The sequence below is a fragment of the Humulus lupulus genome, chromosome 8, assembly GCF_963169125.1.
Source record: "Humulus lupulus chromosome 8, drHumLupu1.1, whole genome shotgun sequence".
In the NCBI taxonomy this organism is placed as follows: Eukaryota; Viridiplantae; Streptophyta; class Magnoliopsida; order Rosales; family Cannabaceae; genus Humulus; species Humulus lupulus.
Genome location: NC_084800.1, coordinates 91,314,878 through 91,327,432, shown reverse-complemented (window position 1 = coordinate 91,327,432; position 12,555 = coordinate 91,314,878). Strand labels below are relative to the sequence as shown.

The 12,555-nt window shown below is 36.8% G+C and overlaps 1 long non-coding RNA gene across 1 annotated transcript; it reads left to right on the top strand.

Annotated features, from left to right (window-relative positions):
* Positions 1 to 4,489: 4,489 nt before the first annotated feature.
* Positions 4,490 to 11,513, top strand: LOC133793956 (uncharacterized). The gene is made up of 3 exons (XR_009875045.1): positions 4,490 to 4,616; positions 5,058 to 5,155; positions 11,163 to 11,513. It is a non-coding gene; the product is annotated as an uncharacterized LOC133793956 (long non-coding RNA).
* Positions 11,514 to 12,555: the final 1,042 nt, after the last annotated feature.

Sequence of the window (12,555 nt, the reverse complement as noted above, 5' to 3'; positions counted from 1 at the left end):
CAGCTTGATCCAAGAATTCTTGGGTAGTCTTAACCCCATGCTTCCTGAGGCTACTCCACAGAGGCGTACGACGCCTAACACCTGCAGTTAGGGCCATCATTTTGCCTTCATCTCCCAATGTTTTGGCTCCAGCGGCTGCCCGCATAAAACGCTGGACGTAATCCTTCAGTGGCTCTCCTTCTTGCTGGCGTATCTCAACCAGTTGGTTTGCCTCAGTTGGGTGCACACAACCCGCATAGAATTGTCCGTAAAACTCCTTTACGAACATCTCCCAAGATACAATACTTGCAGGAGGGAATTTAAAAAACCACTCATGTGTAGCATCAGAAAGTGTTGCAGGAAAGATCCTGCACCGAGCATCTTCGGACACTTTCTGAATGTCCATATGTATCTCAAACTTATTGACATGAGATACCGGGTCACCATACTCGTCAAAGTTCAGAAGTGTGGGCAATTTAAACTTGTTGGGAGTTTCTGCCATAGCTATCCTCTGAACGAAAGGAGTGCCCCTTCTCCTGTCGTATTCCATGTGAGACGTTCTTCCCCCGACCAGCTGTTGCACTGCTTGGTTCAGAGCATCTATCTGGGCTTGCACGACTTCAGGGATCATCGGAGCCTCTGCTGCTGGGGGAATGTTCTTGTCGTGCCGTTCCCGGTGCTCATTGAGTACATCCCTTAAATCTTTGTCTCTTCGGCGTTGCTCACTTGCTCCGAGCCGGTTAAAGACGTTGTTTTGTTTGGGCTGCCCCCCAGCGTTACGTCTCTCTTGTTGGTCTTCCCTAGGTGGTGGGCTTATGCCTCCACCTCTCTCTTCATTTCTCCGACCGGCATTCCCTCTGCCTGATTCGGCCTCATTGTAACCATGGCCATCTCTGAACCTCGATTGGCTATGGTGGGACCGATTGTCCCCTCAGCTGCCTCCTCGGGCTAGAACTTCCCAAGCATTAGGGGGAGGCCTGCGCTGGTCGGTAGGTCCCAGTGCATTATCATGCCGTGGGGGGCCCCGGACCGCAGAGCTTATCTCTGAGTTCCTTTTGTTGCCAGAAGGACGATGTCCCCTGCTCGGAGGGTTCGGCTCTTCACCCCCATGGCGTCTAGGACTACAGGGTTGTTGCCCGGCCCTATTCTGCCTTGGCTGCAGGGGATTGCCTCGACCAGCCTGGGAAGGAGGTTGCATCTCAGGATCCCTGGGTGGGACATCATCCTGAGGCATTGGAGGATGCTTGGGCCTTTGGGGGCTCGTTAGCTGGATCGGAGGGCTAGGATTGGGACCCCTTTGAGGTGGCCCATTCGAGGGTTGCTCAGGCTGTGAGGCAGGTGCAGCCTGATTCCTAGCCAATTGCAAGGCTGCTTCGAGGGCTACCATGGCCTCCCTCTGACGACGATCCATCTCCGCATGTCTTTCACTTAGCTCTTGGCGCTGACGCTCTATCTCTTGCTGCTGTCGCGCCATAATCTCCGCAACACTTTCTTGACTGGCCCTCAGATTGGCCAATTCATCTTGCAATACCCCCAGGGTATTTCTCAGCGTTTCGGAGTCCAGTTCCTCCTCATCAAATTCCAAGTGTGGCTCATTTTCAGCCATGTCAAGAGGAGGAGGAGGTTAAGGTTGAGATGGTGCAGCGCCAGCCGCCTGCCCAGTCTTCTTTGTTGTTTTTGCCATTAATGCTTCAACAATCTCGTCTCAAGCTCTCAACGAAAGCACCATAATGTTGACCCTCGATTTGGTCAACTGACACAGAGTCAAATGCTTGATATGAATAAATGTGTTGAAATGGGTTTAATGGAAAAAACAGTAAATGACACAACAAGTTATAGTGGTTCGGCCCCACGAAATGGTAATGACCTACGTCCACTTAAGCTATTATTGATATCAGTTCTCAAAGGAGTGATCAAAGAACTAGGGTTCTCTAAGTTTCACAGACCTGAGAGAGATGAATAATACAATCGTAAGATAATAGCTCTAATTCTCTTGTAAAGCGTAAACTTAAATCAGCCAAAAAGTTCCCTTCCTTGAGCTATTTCTCTTTATTTATAGGCTCAAGAAGGGTTACACGAATTATTTACAGATATTCTTTCCTAACACTACAAGAAATCTGATCTTTACCTACCAATATATATTGGTAAGTAAAGGAAACCTTTACCAACCAATATTTAATCCTAAGATTTATTGGTAGGTAAATATTGCCAATATTATAACATTTTGGAAGGATGATTATCTACTAATAATATGGGTAAGTAAAGAAATAATATGAGTTGAAACTTTTGAGTTGAAACTTTAAGCAATTCTAATAGGTCAGAATAATGACTACTCCTTATATTATTAGAATATGAGTACCATTATCAGAATAATGACTTTTGAGTTGAAACTTTAAAAGAAATAAAGAAAATGTAAAGCTTCCCTAGTAAAAAAAATAGGACCTGGTTTTTCTAACCATAAAAAAAATAGGACCTTTATATATGATTGCGATTGAGCTTTTTGGGATACAGTTCAGAAGTATTGCTGATTATGGAGCAGAGAGATGGTTTCTGAATTTCTGTAGGAAGCTGTGCTTCTCTATTTGGTTTGTTGATGCCATAATTCTTCTTTTGTGTTGCAGTTTTTCTTTAGTTATGATTTTTTTGTCCTCTTTCAGTAATAAATGTTAGCTATTCTTTTGTTTTGTTTATTTCTCCAAGAAGCTGAAGGATTCCAATTATGATTTATTTTTTAATTATTAAAAATTATTTACATAACTATTACAAACATATATTCATGGTTTCTAGTACAAGATATCACTTGCTTGAAATAGAGTGACCCACGATTCTGAGTTAAGAGTTCATTCTTTTGAACAATCATGTCCAAGTATTAATGTAATGTTGTTTTGTAGATAGTCTTATGTAAGGTTGTTTTTTGTTTTGCAGTATTTCTGTTTGAGTTCTCAGCTATTAGTGCTGATGTCTCTCCATGTCGTTGTAGTGTGTTGGCCAGTTGCTTTTGTAGTTTGGTGCTCTCTGATTTTGGGGCACTTTCCATAAGAAAATAATGGAAGGTCATCTTGCCACCAACTTTTTTTAATCTGATACATAATATTTAATTGAACCAGGAACCTCCATGAACACATCCAACCTCCATGAACCCCTATATAAGAACACATCCAACCATAAATGTAATGGAAAATTGTTCCAATTAACTAACCAAACAGGCAGCCTCACCATTAAACTTTACCAACTTGTCATTCTGCAGTGGTGCCAATGGGAAAAAGGTCTTGGGCTGACAAGAAAACTTGTATTGCTATTGCCTTTTATGTTAGATATTAGATAGAAATTAGTTTGAAACATATGCAAAATGAGAACGTTTTTTTGTCATTTTCAACATTTGAATATTAGTATTATTGGTTATAAATTAGGCAAGCGTGTGTGCTTGTGTATGTATATATAAAATATATTGAAAGCAAAAGACAAGGCCAAAAATAATATCATTATTTGACTTTAGGCTTTAATTAACATGTTAATGTGACTCTTGATTTAGTTATTCACTTCCCCTGTTGTCCCACATATGGAGAGCATAATTTGTTTTGGTCTGAACTCGTATCATCAAATTAATTGAATTGTATTTGCATCAACTTCTCATTAGCTAGTTTTTCTTTCTAGGTTATTAATATTTCAATGCTCAATAGCTCAGTTAGATAGTTTTAGCCGATCAAAGATTCAAAATATTTCATGTTTTTTTCTGCTTGCATGACCTCCTAAAAGTATTTGCTTTTCATCTGTGCTTTCGGTTAGTTTCTTTAATAAGTGGTTTATGTTTTCAGTGATATTCTAGAAACAAAACTGAATCACCATTATTATTGTTATTACTGTATTTCAATTGTAGATATTTTTACATTTTCTTTTCTCTATTATCTTTGTCCCACTCATGAAATTAATATCTTTGATGAATTTTCATTCAGTTCTTTTTTAAATATCAAGCTAGTAAACCTGCACTTTTGCTAATTGATTTTTTAATTATTAAATTATATATATTTTAAAATAGTTATTTTGTTACTTGAAAATGTTGTTTGTTGTAAATCATACTATGTATAGTGCTTTGATTCCATGATATAGTATGATGTTAGACCCCCAATCCGTTTTACCTTCTCTAGCAGGAGGACCACTTAATTTGCCCAGAAATAAATCAATAATTTTGCATAAACATTTGCGGTAGCTATTTATTTCTCTATCGATTCCTCTAATTATGTATGTGGGACACACAATATCTCTTTTTCTAAATTTGTAAGTAAAGACATATTCTAGTTTCGTTCATAATAAGTAAATTTTCTTCTAATTTCTCTTTTGATTTCTGTTTTTTCATTCTTAACTTTTTTTGCTTTGTTCATTTTGAAATCAAATCGTCTTCTACGCCTTTCCAGTTCTCAGAACCAAATCGGCTTTGTCTTCTTCTCTCCTGTGACTCATTCTTTTGATCTGTAAGTTACTAAGTAGAGGACTTAATTACGCCATACATAACTTATCTCTGTAAAGGCCTTAGTTCTCCATATTTATGAGTTTTTCCTTTTGGACAGTAAGGGAACGCAAAAAAAGAAAAGAAAGAAAAACGACTCCAGCTCTTCCTTGGTGACACAATCTTGATTTAGGTTTGGTTTATTCCTTTTTCTTTTCTCTCAATATTTTTGAATTTCTTTTTAGCTAGAATTACATTTTTATGCTTTATGGGTTGTAAGGATTTTGGGGTTTTTGAGTTGGTTAGCCAAGCTCGACAGTGATCTTTTTCTAGAAAGATTTTGGTAAATTGCTTATAAGCTGCTTGTAGAAATGTCTTGTAGAAATTATTTTGAGGTAATTTTTGGTTATATATGATTTGTCTTTTTATTTTTGCATTTTTTTATTTGATTTGATTCTTTATATTTGTTTGCAAGTTATGTTTTCTAAAAATTTTGTATAACTTTCAGATCTGATTTTATTTTAGTTTTGATTGATTTTGAATGTGTAAATATGAGCATGATTGAGTTCTTGTTGTTTTTATTGTTGATCATTATTTTCAATCAGAATTTAATTGTAATATGAATTTCTTGTAGTGCTTTGAGGTTTTGGGCTTGGTCTGGGTGGCTCTGTGATTTTTGAATTAGGCTTGGCGGCTTTAACACTTTTGGAATTTAGCCTTGGAAGCTTGGAGGTAACATTTTTATGATTTATAGTGATATCAAATCCTTACTAATCTGAAATTTTGATGATGAATCATTGTCTTGAGGCACTTTTTGGTGCTTTGTTTATAGTGTTTGTGATTGGTTGTTTATGCATTTGAATTTGTCTATGCTATTTCTTTTGTATTTTGTCTTTGGTACTTTGTTTATGAGTTGTTGTTAGTGGCTTTCCCTATGTTGTTTATGTACTAAGATTGATTAAAAGTCTAGTTTCTTTGGAAGAGACTACAAAATAATAAAATAAAAAATCAGTAAATTAACACTAATTAATAAGCTTACTGTCCTTTTCTACTGGTACTTAGTTTACAGTTCAGAGACAAACTGTTATGGTTTATTTGCTTTGTGAAATATTAATAATTCATGTGGAAGAAGAAAAATTAAAGCCCCTTGTTTACTGGGGTGGAAAGAATCTTTAAAGCCTCCTCCTGGCAGTAGTAGTAACCTTTGAATATGTACAAAAATATGTGCACCACATATATATACATAAATATATTTATATGTTTCTATATAATGACAATAGTTCTTTCAATTCAATATTGTTTTTTTTTAAAAAAAAAAAGAAAGAATTAATAATAAAGATGCATTCATGAATCCTTCTCAGATAGATCAAATCCCATGTTACTAATTGAACCTCCCCAAAAAATGCAACGTCCATGAGAGGTGCTTGTCTAGCAACAACTTCCATGATTCTCAATTTAGCTGCCCCAAGTAGCTGAACCATAACAATTTTCATTGTTTTCCTCATCCTTTTTAGCCTCTCCATTTTCATTTCACTTCCCCCAAATCAATCTCCCACTCTCACTTCTTTTTTATTTTCCTATTTCATTTATAATAATCTACAAAAGAGAAAAATCTTTAATATTTACCATCCTTTCTTATTCTTTTTCTTGCTCTTGTTCTCCTCTGTGTTCTTTCTAGAATTTGGGTTCATCATCAGCTCTACCAACTACAACAAGGGACCCCATTTTGTTGGTTCATGGATCGTCATTGGATAAATATACCAAATAAACTTTCAGCAGAATATGCTGCTGGAATGAATGAATTCATTAGTGTTGCAAGACACTCCATGGACTCCAATGGGATGTGTTATACCCAAAAATTGGAGAATGCATCCTAGGAGGCTAAGGAGAATGCATCTAGGAGAGTGCCTCCTAGGAGAGCTAAGGGGAGTGGTCCTAGGAGACTCCAAGGAGGATGTGGTCCTAGGAGACCCCAAGGAGGGTGTGGTCCTAGGAGACCCCAAGGGTGTGTAGGAGGCAAGCCTCCCAAGGTTTTCTAAGTGTTGGCTCGAACGTGTCCAAGGTAAATAGCTAAGGAGGAGGAGTCTCATGCAAGAGAATGGAGACTTAGACTTTCATAAGGAAAGTCTATACAATGTTCGATCGGACATGTTTGGGAGATGCTAAAGAAGGTTGCCTCAATGTTGTCCAAGGTGAGGTTCCTTCAATATTGTCCAAGGTGAGGTTCCCTCAATATTGTCCAAGGTGAGGTTCCCTCAATGTTGTTCAAGGTGAGGTGCCAAGGAAGTTGCCTCGGACCACCTTGGTCCGAGGAGAAGCTAAGGAGATTGGTTCAAGGAGGGACATGGCATGCTGGAGGAGAGTACATGTTCGAGGAGAACCATGCACGTTCAGCCCACCCAAAGCATGTCCTACCACCATGCATATCCTACCACCATGCATGTTTAACCAGCACTTGCATGGGTAGTGAGTAGGAGGTGGACCAACTAGCTAGAGGAGACTAAGTCAGATACAACTTCAACAACATGCGCGGGAATCTCTCATTCTTCCCACAAATAGGGAGTTTGTTACATTTTGAATGTTGAATGTTTATTTGTAATATAAATATAATAAATATAGTAAAATATCCCTATTATAAGGGGATATCAGTTGAGGATCCCATCTCTATAAATAGAGAGCTGATGGGATGAGAAGAGGGTCCCTTCTGCTTATTCTTTCTAGAGAGATAAAATTGGGTCTGTCTATTCTAGAGAGAGAAAGTGCTGAAATTAGAGAGAATTCTTGTATTTTCACAATTTATACTGAAGAAACTCAGTTGGCATAGTCCATCTGATCTTGAGTATAGATTTATAAATCACAACTCTAAGTGGATTAGGCTATTACCGACAATCGGGGCTGAACCACTATAAAAATTCTGTGTTATTTACTTTTCTTGTTTATACCGTCTGTTGTCGTTTACATTCTCTTGAAGGTTCGTCGTATTTGACGTTCTCACGTCGTTGGCTAAAAACGCAGTCAACAGGATGGTTCTATGCCCTTGTTGTCGATGCGTGAATAAGAAATCACAATACATGCATGTGATAAAGTTGCACTTGATCACTCATGGATTTCTTAGTACTTACACAAGGTGGTATCACCATGGTGAGCAAGTAGAGGAAGTAGAAGATGATGGATTATTTGATACCGAGGATAATGTTGAAGATTCGGATCAGAGTGATGATTTGGCGGCAGGTCTTCATGATGCTATTGGTAGTAAGTATTTTGACATTGGTCCAACTAGTGACTTCAATGATGAATCTCCACTTAATGTGGATGACAAGTATGATGCATTGTTTGAGTCACTTCATAAGCCTTTGTACAATAATTGTAAAGGTTTCTCTGTCTTAAGCGCGACGGTGAAGTTGATGAATCTCAAAGTGCTTAACAAATGGACAGATAAATCATTCGACAGTCTTTTGGAGTGTTTGAGAGAGATATTGCCCGAGGGTAATCAGTGCCCAGGGAATTATTACCAGGCGAGGAAGTTTCTTCGTGAGGTGGGCTTAGGCTATGAGCAAATTGATGTTTGTCAATACGATTGTGCATTGTTTTATGGTGAAAATGCAAATGCAGTGTCATGTCATGTATGCAAGTCTAGTCGTTATGTACGAAATCAAATCCCACATAAACGACTTAGATGGTTCCCAATCAAGGCACGACTTAAAAAAATGTTTAGTTCGAAGCACACTTCTAAAGATATGCGATGGCATAAAGAGCTACGAAAAAATGAAGCTGGGATTTTACGTCATCCTACTGATGGGGATGCTTTGAAGCATTTCGACAATGTTTATCCTGACTTTGCAGCTGATTCTAGGAGTGTACGAATGGGGTTGGCGTCAGATGGGTTTAACCCTTTCTCTAATATGACATCAACCTATAGTTTGTGGCTAGTGATATTAATTCCGTACAATATGCCACCTTGGGCTTCTCCTAATGGAACAAACTATCTCATGTCTTTGTTAATTCCAGGTCCTAAATCTCCTAGAAAATATTATGATGTGTTCTTGATGCCATTAATTGAAGAGCTTAAAGAGTTATGGGATGGAGTCAATGCATATGATTTGTATGGTCAATGCATGTTTAAACTTCGAGCTGCAGTCTTGTGGACAATTAGTGATTTTCCTGCTTATGCATACTTGTCTGCGTGGAGCACTGCTGGTAAATTAGCATGTCCTGTTTGTCTTGAAGATACAAGATCTAGAAGAATAACTGACAAACAATGTTTCATGGGACATCGATGTTATTTGAAAAGAAACCATTCTTGGAGAAAAAGTAAAGAATATGATGGATCTACTGAATTACGTGGCCCTCCTAGAACTTTTACTGGTGATGGCATTTTAAAGCAATTGGATGAAATTCCTATTCATACCCCTGGTAAAGCACCAAGTAATTCTTCTAGAAAACGTAAGCGTGGAGAGAAAGAGCTGAATTGGTGTAAAAGAAGTGTTTTGTTTGAATTGCCATAGTGGTCAAAGCTCTTGTTGTGTCACAATCTTGATGTGATGCATATAGAGAAAAATGTATGTGATAACATTATTGGAACACTTTTAGACATTGAAGGTAAATCGAAAGACACTTTAAAAGCTCGTAAGGATTTACAAAATCTTAATATTCGTGAAGAGCTTTGGCTGAAGAAGGACCCATCTAATAACAAGCTTGAAAAACCTTATGCTAGTTACACTTTGACGAGAGAAGAATGCAAAGATTTTTGTAAATTCATTCAGAGTGTTAGATTACCGGATGGATATGCTTCGAATATTAGTCGATGTGTAACAGATAATGACAAACTAGGAGGAATGAAAACTCATGATTGTCATGTTTTACTTCATAAGATATTACCAACTGCATTACTTCCTTTTCTGACAGACAACATTCGTGGTACTTTGATTGAACTCTGCCAATTCTTTCAAAAAAATTGTGAAAAAACATTACAAATTTCTGACATAGAAGAATTGAGAGATGGAATTGTAATAATTTTGCGCAAGTTGGAAAAGATATTTCCCCCATCATTTTTTACCATAATGGTTCATCTTTGTGTTCACCTACCCGATCAAGTGTTATTAGGTGGTCCAGTTGCTTCGAGATGGATGTTTGGGACAGAACGCCATATGGGTTTGTACAAGAAATATGTGAGAAACATGTCTCAGCCTGATGGTTCAATAGCAGAAGCTTTTGTTGTAGATGAAGCTGTAACTTTCTTGTCAAGATATGTTTCTAACATAGAGATAAGGTTCACAAGACCCGAGCGTAATTGGGATATACCTTCTCCAAATCATAAGTTAGATGTTTTCAACTCCAATGTTTGTCCATTAGGGGCATCTACTATCAAATTGCTTCAAAATTGGAGACAAGTCATTCAATGGTATATATTGAACAATTATGTAGATGATATCCAAGATTTTATCGAGTAAGTAACAATTTCTTTTCTTCTTCTAAATTATCTCAACAAAATATCATTTACTTATTCATAGAAATGAATTTGAATGTAGTGATCATATAAAGTTGTTGGAAGAAAAAGGTCTTTCAGATTCAGAAGTTGCCTTAGAGCACAAAGAACAATTTCCTTCTTGGTTTAAGAATAAAGTAAGAGATTATCATTAATGGTTTCTTACTAAATTCTTAAGTTGTGACATCATTCATCATAATTCAAATTCTTTCATACTATAGGTGTCTCAAATGCTAGTTCAAAAATCACCTCTTGCCAATGATGATTTGTACTCTTTATCTCAAGGTCCACTTGAACGATACAACACCTACCAAAGTTGTATTGTAAATGGTGTTCGATTTTGATGTAAAGAGCGTGACGATACTCTTAAGACACAATGTTCTGGAATTTGCACTGAAGGTGATCATGACAATATTAATATCCTATATTATGGTGTCTTGATTGAGATTTTGCAGTTGTCATTCGTTTTAGATTGGAAGGTGTTCTTATTTCGTTGCAAGTGGTATAACTCTAATCCAAAAGATAGATCAATTGATGTGGATCATAATTTGACTTCCATCAATACATCTACTGATTGGTATTCTAATGAACCATTTATCTTGGCAACTCAAGCACAACAAGTTTTCTATTTACTTGATATGAAGCGTGGTTCAAATTGGCGGATTGTTCAAAAAGTAAATCATCGATCTATTTATGACATTCCTGAAATTATGGAAGAGACAGTAAATAATGATGTGTTTCAAGAAGAAGAATCATTTCAATTGCCACCTTTTCAACCAACTGAGGATTTCATTGAAAGTTCGTCTTTAGTTCGATTAGATGTTCCTTCTGTAACTCTTTCAGACCAACTTGTTGTTGATTTATTTTTAAACCAAAATCAAAATGTTGACAAGGATAATGACTTAGATGAAGATTTTGATGAAGGAAATATATTCTCTAATAATGAAACATTTCTCTCAAGTGATGATACCAAAAGTTATACAGAATCAGAATGTGACGATGATGCAGATTCTTAATTCATAGTTAGTCATCTTGTCATTGATCAATTAGTGCCTCGTCAAATTTGTCTACAAATGTTCTTCCCCAACTAGCCAACTAGCCAAGCACCCTGTACACAAACAGAAATACAAGTACAGAAACTAAGGAATGCAAAAACTGAGATGAAACAAGATATCCAGATTCTTAATTCATAGTTATTTTCTTAATATTTGTATATATTTATTTACTAATCATTTTCTTTGTTTTATTTCACAGAATTTTAGTCATGGCACCTGGTCGTCGCACCACTCGATCTACTGCTCAAAGTCAACAAGTTGAACCAGTCATTGATCCTCCTGCTCCACATTCACAAGTTGTTCGCACTACTCGGTCGAGTATAGAGAATCAACAAGTTGAACCAGTCATTGATCCTCCTGCTCCACCTACACAAGTTATTCGCACTACTCAGTTGAGTTTAGAGAATCAACAAGTTTGTCGCACCACTCGATCTACGGTACTAAGTCAACGACCTAGAACCACCGCACAATCTAATGTAGAGAGAGAACACCCTCAAGGCTCCACACACCCTACTGTACAGGGTGAATAAGTCAATGTGATGACCCATTTTGATACCGAAGATGATAATCAGTCTTCCCAAGTTCCATCTAGTAAATTTAATGTCTTTCATGTTCATTTCTTTAAATTTCTATTTATTTTAATTAAGATTATATTGTATTGTAGGACAAACATCTTCCTTTAAGCCACGTGGAGTTACTCGCGGCTTGACAACTACAACTATAGCTAAGGCATCATCAACTGGAAAGTTGTCAGTGACTTTTAATGCGGAGTGTCGTCAACCAATTTGTACTAATGCTGAGAAATTTAATAATGAGATTGGATTCATTATTCGGAATCATGGTACATTTCATTATAAAGAGTGGAGAATGGTCCTAGAAGATGTGAGAGCTCCATTGCGACACTATCTTTTGGTAAGTCATTTCACAATATTACATTTATATTTGTAATATTTATAATTAATTTTGTTTTATGTTATAGGAACATTTTGACATCAACTTGAATGGTGAGACAACTAAAAAATGCATTGATGAGCAAATGAGAAAAGCTTGGAAGGGTCATAAGTACAAGTTGCACTTATATTTCAAAGAAATTGGAGGAGAAAATGATCTTGAGATGGCCAAGAGCAAACGTCATCCAGACTTAAAAGAAGAACATCAAGAAGATTGGATGGTTTTGTGTGATCGTTGGTGTTCTCCTGAATTTAAGGTAACATTTTTTATCATAATATTGCTATTATGATAGGAACAAGAGACCTGACATACTATTTACATATTACTATTGTTCTTAACATCTAGCTTTTTGCTATTTTTTCTATTTTATTGAATTTATATTGTTGTATGTTTCCATGATTGTACACAAATGTCGAAATACTGCTTAATTTTGAAATATTGTATTGGCTATAGATGACCTCTTTGTTGAAATTTCTGTCTTTCTTTGAATGTGATACCCAATCAGTTGTTGTGTTTATTTCATTTTGGTTGTGGGAATGAAGTTTTTTCTGACTATGTAGTTGATGTAGTTAAGGTGTTTGGTTAAATGTTTGAATGAAAAAATGAAAGCTAATGTTATTGTTTTGGCATCATCTACTCTT